The following is a 6,478-nucleotide window of genomic DNA, read 5'->3' as shown; positions in this document are numbered from 1 at the left end:
AGTTAATTGGGGAGTGTGTTCTAACACCGTAAAATAAAGCAGCACAGAACTATTTCTTTGAGTGAAGCTTAGGATTCTTCATTCAAAAACTGCTCCAATTTGGGGGTTTTCGGTTTTCTGCGACACTGACAGAACTGGACCGCAGGTCAATTTTGCAGGGTTTACCGGTGCTCCGATAAACCCGCAAAAATATGAAATCCTAATTATAAAGGACATGATAAACCGGCGAATCTTTGGACCTGCCTCCAAGAATAGCCAATCGCTTAAATGAAAGAGGAGAGTGAGAAAAGGGTAATTACACAGGAGCCACTTGCAAACATGCTTATCGAAGGCAGTTGTTAAATAAAATGTATGTCTTCATGCTACAGTATGTCTTCCATCTCGGCATCAGCAGGCATCCCAGGCTGTCTATTTTCTGCGGGGGTTGCGGTCTCTCCAGGGCAATACATTTCCGCAAGGATCTCTGCGTATTGAGAAAAACACCAAGTGACAGAATAAAAGCTATGCAGTTTTGTGCAATATTTCTCGTAGGTAGAAAATTTGAAATAGCTTTCAGCTCATCATGCCCAAGTCCCGTTAGAGTGACAAACAAAAATAAACAACAGCGACAAGCGATACCTTTGGCAGTCATTTAGTTGTCCGGTGCTCTCAAAGTAAGCACGGGTCATCGCAAGCCGGCCAAAGATACCCTCGCGTGCATGGTGCTCGTGTTTGAGGCGCGACGGTGTCGGTTGTTTCCGTTAGTCGCTTTGCCGTGACTCGGGCATTAGAGTCTGTCTGGAAAGCTGCACTCTATATGAACACCTACCTCCTGGCACGGAAGTGGGGGCTCCTTCACTCCAGTTTGTAGACATGGTGTTGTGTGAGGCTCCTTTTGTCTTGGGACAAACCAGGGTTCTGCCACGTCATCGTTACAATGCATACAAAATACGGCACAATCTGCAGTGCCCTTTGTTGTCCAAAACATTCTGTGCCTACCATCTGCACAGATTTGACCATCGGGGAACCCCAGGAACTTGAAAAGAACCCACGTGGGAGGCTGGACATCCTCCTCGCCAGCTTTACTCTTGCCTTTCGCCGCTCTCGTCTCTTAACATAGCGGTTGCGGATGGCCTTCCACATTCTGTGACATTCGATCACCTCCAAGCCTGAAACCGGGAACCTCATCAGGATGGTACGAACAAATAACAATAATTACAATCAAACGTTACGAAGGAATAAACAGCATTGACTTTACGGGTTGGAATCGCAAAGTCGACCTGCTCGTGCATCCTACAAAAGCGCAATGTTCACTACGGAAGTACCTGCGGAAACGTCTCGAGCATCTTCGAAGGATGTTCGTTCGATAAATGTGTGGGCTTCGAACATGTCTGCAGTCAGTTCTTGAGTGACCAATATGACCATCATGGAAGGAAAAGCCTCAGACAGTGTCCCTGAAGACCGTCTCTTGACCAATCGGGATTAGCAGTGTGATCGCAACTTAAGAGTATGTCACTGAAACATCTCGTCATTATGGTAGGTGCACGTGCCACCTCCCTTGCATCCAGTGGTGTAGCCAAGGAGGAGGCTATCACTTTGCCGCCAATGCACCAGCGGCTCCAAAGTTGGTCCTGTGTCGCTGTGTCGCCGTCGTCCATGTGCCAGGGACTGGAGTCGGCAGCTGTAGTGATTCGGAGCTCGAGGGCTCTGCGGGATGTTGCCGCCAATTGCGGCGCCGGACTCCACGTCCGTACAAAAGCGTTCAATTTTTGTACGTTAGCCACGGATGTTCTGATAAAATAAATCGACGTGACCCATCTCTTTTCACTGGACATGGGGGCTCCTTCCGAGACGTGCAGGAGGTCGTTCCTTTGGCTGCCTCTTAAAGCTTTGAGGGAAGGTTTTGGCAACACTGCAGAATTGGCGAGTTCCTGGATATTGTCGGCAGGCACGGACATAGTAATAATAGTTTTATTTGACACGAATTCAGAGATGTGATTCAAGTACGGCCCCGTCCAAACGAAGTAGGGCTCATGAGTCAGAACCCGGCAGGTGAGTGTCAAAAAAGTGTACTCGGTTGTTAGTGGCCCGACTAACGGGGGAAAGCGAAAAGTTGCGAGGTAATGGGAGAGTTTTACGTATATCATTGTAACTCTTTTACTGCCTTCCACTCATGCGCTAGTAAAATTTAAACAACATTCAAAAGTGCAATTTTTCTTTGACTTCACTTTTGTGAAGTCGCAACTAGTGTGAAACTGGAAAAGGATATGGGTGACGACATAAAACTGTAAGTACTCCAAAATATTGTAACTGAATATCGCATAGGATGCTGCAAAAAGTCATCGGTGCAGATTGGCATATTGAAGTTTTTAATACTATAATTTCCAACAGCAAATTAGTGGCCTACGAACAAAATGAGCCTGTTTGTGTTGAGTGTAATACAACTGTCCAAAAAACCTTCAGCAGCGACTAAATAGCGTCATTGGTTACGACTTTAATAATATAAAGACACGTTCAATTACTTCATGGCCACATCCCTCCAAAATGCATACTATGGTTTAGGAGCGTATGAATTAGTTTTCTAAAAATCTGTCAAAACAGGGTTCATAACGGAACTTCCATGTTTATAATTAATACACAATAAAAGTTATTGAACAAAAGGTAAGGGTGCAAACGAGCTGGTGTTGGTTTAACATTTTGACTACCGTAAAATACCGGGCAAGCGCCCAATCAAATTTTGGAGATAATCGCAAAAAAATGGTGGATGAGTGCTTGTCCAGTCATCAATTTTACATATAAATGTGCGCATATTTTCTCAGATCTTGCAAATTCGGTAATGGGCGCTTAATGTGAAATGGGCGGATGCATGGTATTCTACGGTAAAAATCTCGAGACTGGGAAGAGAATGGATGGACAAACACAAGACCTTGTGTTTTTCTATCCCTTCCCAGTCTTGAGTAAAAATGTATAAAAATTATGCTTGCTTCAAAGCACTATTTTTTGCAAAAGAATATAAAAAATACCTGAGCCATTAACGTAATTGTGGCCGAAACAAATAGATATGTGTAAAATACATTTCTATTCACGCACGAGGGTCACACAATGCAACCGCTTTTCTGGATAGTCTGTAGTAAAGAATTACAGGACTGTTTATTAACTAGGTCCCATTTGTAATTTGTGGTGCATGGAGAGATGTCATTATTTCCGTGCTTACTTGACTGCAAAAAAAAAAGGTAGCTTTTTTGTTAAAAAAATTTTACTTGATGTAATTTAGGTTTATTTTATTTAAATAAGATTTATTTCATATAAATTGGATTATATTTAGCGGATTGGGACACAGCGCACAAGAAACGAAGATGGAGTAGAAGGGTGTACACAGGACAAGCGATTACTCTCAACTGAAGAATTTATTGAAAAGAAAAGGAGTTGAGTAATGCGGATTCTTGGGCGAGTTGGTACTGAAACTTGGAGAACATAATAGCGCTTCACGACTGGGACGAAGAGTAGGAATGAGACAACACAATGCACCAACTTCAACTGGTTCGTTAGAAAATCAAGGGTATAAATACTCTGCATCATCGCGCCCTTCAACCAATCCCATGCCACGCCACTGATCTCAAGAACTGTGTCTCTTTGTCGCCCAAATCGATCGACGCCACGCTGACACATCGATCTCCGTAGTTTTTTTATCAGGTCTGCCTCTATAATTTTGCTTACTGTATTATCTCTGTTTTCTAATAACAGTGCACAAATTAAATTCAGGTTTGCACCCACAGTCATGGAAGTGCATCGACAAATGACCGTCACGTTTTCTAGCCTGCTCACTAGACATAAAGAATTTATACTATTCCCTTCCGCACGACAAACTACTGACCTGCGTAGAGGAAAGCATCGATAAACACGGGGTGGTGGCCTTTCAGAACGCAGCAGGAATGACTGTAGATGACTTTCTCGAATTGCTTACATTTGATCTAAACTCGACCTTTGTTGAGTGGAACAGGGGAGTGTATATTCAGAAGCGAGGGGTGTCTATTTGCTAGTGTTTAGCTCCAGTTTTACGTGATATATTTTTAGCCCATCATGACAGAGTTCTCTCGGAATGCCTGAATGACTTTAATGGTAGCAAGGTTTTTAGATTCGTCGACAATTATTTAGTTTTTCTTCACCATGATGTTTCTCACTTTTCCTTGGTGGTGAACAGCCTTTTAACAGTTTTTAGTACCATCCTTGATCCTCTCAAGCTTACGCACGAGGTACTTGTGGACAACGTCATACAGTTTCTAGATATCAGGCTCACACTTTTGGAACAACACGTGTGTTGGAAATACCAACCAAGAGCAGATAAGCCCCTGTTGCCGTTCAATTCATCTCATTTGAAACTTGTTAAGAGAGGAATTGTAAATTTGTGCTTTGTGAACTCCATCAGAAGGTTGTGTCATCATGCAATGCCTTAAAGTCTGAAGGAGCAGTCAGAACGCTTGGTGGCTGCCGGTTTTCCAGGGACGCTCCTGGTGTCGGCTGCAGAAAAAGTTGTAAGAAGCTACGAGTAGTAGCGAGTCCAGACCAAGATGTGGCTCAAAAGAAACAAAGTCTGGCGGTTGTGCCTTACATGCACAAAACCGCACGCAATATCAAAAAGATAGCAAACCACGTAAATGCTCGGGTGGTTCTTTCTGCACCGGAAAAACTTGCCAAGTTGTGCAAAATGACGGACCCTCACCGCAAACCACCGGTTGGCTGCGTGAAGAAGCATCGCAGCTTGTTTGTAGAATGCGCAGCGAGAGTCGTCCATCAGATCTCGCTGACGTGCGGTAAAAAGTATGTGGGACAGACGGGAAGATGTCTAAATGACAGATTGCGCGAACACAACCAAAAAGCGAGCGGACAGCTTGACGATCATTTGTCAATGCACTGCCTTGACTGTGGGTGCAAACCTGAATTTAATTTGTGCACTGTTATTAGAAAACATAAAGATAAGGCGGTAAGGAAAAGTTTTACACATGCACACGCCCTAAATTTTTACACATGCAGAAATCAAGAGGGGGGTCAGGACATCCGGACCTCCCCTCTGAATCCGTTCCTGGCTGAAACTACCGTTTGCAATTCGACATTGGAAGCAATTGCCAAACTTGTGGTTCCTTAGCAAATCTCAAATTGTTTTGCAGCCATACAAATCCCAATATTGACCAGTAGATGGGCGATATGGGACAGGCACGTCAGAAGCCACCTCTCTTCTCATTTGTGTGTTGGCAAGAAGTTGTCACTGAAATATTGCCTGACCGTAGACTGCAAAACGGATTTAATTTTGTTTCGTTAGTTGATAATGAACGATAATAGTCAACAGCCGAGAATGATCTCGCTCTCACCCATGACCAAAATAGGAGCCCTGAAGGTAATTTTGGCCACCAACTGGTTGACGTCAACTTAGCCAGCTTGTCTGCACTCCGAATAAAGACCGGTAGCTACAAAAATGAAATAAAAAGTGAGTTTCAGACGCTATTCTTTTTTGTCGCCGATGGCTGGAGCACATGAGGTAAATCTTGACGCGAAAGAAATCAAGTGACCTCGAGAACACTTCCTCCGCACATAGAATAACGTGGGGCAAACATCTGTCAACATGGCATCTAGCTTAGTGTGTGGGAGGAATCAAGATGCTTCCTTTCGTAACAACAGTCAGGCATTCTTTCACAATGTCCTTGACCTTCATTTTACTTTACCACAAGACTCTGTAGGAGAAAGCAGGTGATCCCAAATCGGTTCTAGATTTTCTTACCGTGTAAGCAAACTTGCCTCTGGGCTCAAGCCTCATTTTTCAACGTCTGCTGCCGCTGCAGAAGTGGATGCCACTCCCCCCGCAACAGGGAGCACTTTGGTGCTGATGGAAGAGAGTAAAAATGTTTTAAACTCAGACCCGATATCAACTGTGCTTGTTCTTAGCAGTAAGTGATGTAGCATATTACCGCCGGTGCTGAATCTGGCCCTTAAGGAAGGCCAGTTACTTGAAGAGGTGCCATGTTGGCACGGCAAGACCATCGCGGCCAGCACCGCTCCGGCCTCTTTGTTTCTTCGATTCTCTCGCATACTTGGCCCTCATGGCCAGCCAAGCCTGACAGCAGGCGTTAGAGTCGCTGCCTGAAGTGAATGAAGTAAATGTGGCATAAATAACTAAAGTATCGCTTATGAATACAAGTTTTAGAACAGAAATCATGATGGAACTAGATTTATAACACAACTTCAATTAGGACAGCCAATAGGTGCAACAGACATGCACCAGGTTTGCTTGCCAGTATTCAACCCAAACTTTACAAACCTCCTTCAGCATCTTGAAATGTAGTCTTTTTATGTTCTGCCTGTTTGATCTCTTCATTACTGATCGCTCGATTAATAATGGCTTCCCATTTCGTGCCATGACTTTGGGAAATGGTTATGCGAGGTACGCAAACGAGAGGTGCGAGCAGTGGGTTGTGGGTGGGTGTGCGCTGCCCACTCGGACGTGAAT

The 6,478-nt window shown here is 44.1% G+C and overlaps 1 long non-coding RNA gene across 3 annotated transcripts; it reads right to left on the bottom strand.

Annotated features, from left to right (window-relative positions):
• Positions 1–232: 232 nt before the first annotated feature.
• LOC121834013 lies at positions 233–5,818 on the bottom strand. 3 transcript variants are annotated; one of them, XR_006077000.1, is made up of 4 exons: positions 5,753–5,818; positions 5,346–5,441; positions 809–1,148; positions 233–463 (listed from the first exon to the last, which is right to left on the bottom strand). It is a non-coding gene; the product is annotated as an uncharacterized LOC121834013 (long non-coding RNA). The 3 variants fall into 3 exon arrangements; XR_006077001.1 differs by lacking the exon at positions 5,346–5,441; XR_006076999.1 differs by lacking the exons at positions 5,346–5,441; positions 5,753–5,818 and having other exon boundaries at positions 809–1,899.
• Between the last annotated feature and the right edge of the window lie 660 nt (positions 5,819–6,478).

This window comes from Ixodes scapularis, unplaced genomic scaffold (assembly GCF_016920785.2).
Source record: "Ixodes scapularis isolate PalLabHiFi unplaced genomic scaffold, ASM1692078v2 ptg000247l_1___fragment_3__unscaffolded, whole genome shotgun sequence".
Classification (NCBI taxonomy): domain Eukaryota; kingdom Metazoa; phylum Arthropoda; class Arachnida; order Ixodida; family Ixodidae; genus Ixodes; species Ixodes scapularis.
The sequence above is the reverse complement of the archived record's forward strand: the minus strand, read 5'-3'. Positions and strand labels throughout refer to the sequence as shown.